At 36.6% G+C, this 1,077-nt stretch overlaps 1 protein-coding gene across 1 annotated transcript in view; it reads left to right on the top strand.

The window, feature by feature from the left end:
* Positions 1 to 942, top strand: part of tmed9 (transmembrane p24 trafficking protein 9) — a 5,879-nt gene extending 4,937 nt beyond the window's left edge. Inside the window, exon 5 of the mRNA XM_034543624.1 lies at positions 1 to 942. This exon is cut by the window's left edge and continues 1,040 nt beyond it. The gene's annotated coding sequence lies outside the window, so the exon portion shown is untranslated.
* Positions 943 to 1,077: the final 135 nt, after the last annotated feature.

Consider the following 1,077-nt stretch of genomic DNA (forward strand, 5'->3'; position numbering starts at 1 on the left):
TCTGACCTCTGAACTGGTGTTCTCACTAATTTGGGCTTCAACACCAACGAAGATCTAAATACCTGAAAACGAGGATGCTGATGCACTCAACAACAACAACAACAACAACACAGCTTCAGTTTCCACCTGAAGATGATATTTATATATTTATTCTCTTCAAACACACCAAACCTCTTTCATAAAAACAGTCAATTAAGAGGTTTGGTGTGTTTGAAGAGAATAAATCTCTAAATATCATCTTCAGGTAAAGAGTACTTTGTACTGCAGTACAACACAGAAGTACTTCATCCACCTGTACTGTCACAGAACCCTCAGACCTAGAGGGGTGAAACGTCCCCTTTAAACATTATTATTTAGTTCCATTAAACATTATTATTTAGTTCCATTGACCAGGGGGACGTTTCTTCTCGTGTTTCAGTGAAACTCGTCCAGACGAGAACAAACAAACTGAACGGAACCTTTAAATCTTCTGCTGGTGATTCATCTTAAAAGCCACCGTCGCTTTAAAAGAGAAAAAAACAACTGAAGATGACAATAATAATAATCATAATAATAATCTGCCAATCGTGGGTTCTTTAGCTGAGATGCCAACGAGCACATTTATTACATGTCCATGGTTGACGAGCAGCTCCTGAACTGGGAGAACTGGTTTGACAGTGAATGAATGAAACGTTTGTTTCTCTTTTCGGGGACAAAATCGCGACCCGTCAAAATAAAGTTTAAGTTCTCAGTCGGACTGGAACCTCTTAAATAAAGGTTCTACTTCCTTCTCCCTTCTTTCCTTCTTCTTCTCTGGTGGGTTTATGTTTCAGACATGTTTTGGGTTAGAATCTGAATCGGTTGGTTTTGTGTTTCTTGATTTAATTTAATTTCTTTTGGAGATCTTCTTACGTGTGAAACCGTCTCAAACTTGCACTCGGAATAAAGTTTTGTCACATTTGGTTTGAAGTTTCTTTTGTTCTTTAATATTCTCAAACACGGTTTGTAAAAGTACATGTTGGTATTATAAGGAAATTTAAAAAAAATTAAAATGTATTCCTAGTGGAGGAGAAAGTATCAAAAAGTGTAAATACTAAG

This window comes from Cyclopterus lumpus, chromosome 10 (assembly GCF_009769545.1).
Source record: "Cyclopterus lumpus isolate fCycLum1 chromosome 10, fCycLum1.pri, whole genome shotgun sequence".
Classification (NCBI taxonomy): domain Eukaryota; kingdom Metazoa; phylum Chordata; class Actinopteri; order Perciformes; family Cyclopteridae; genus Cyclopterus; species Cyclopterus lumpus.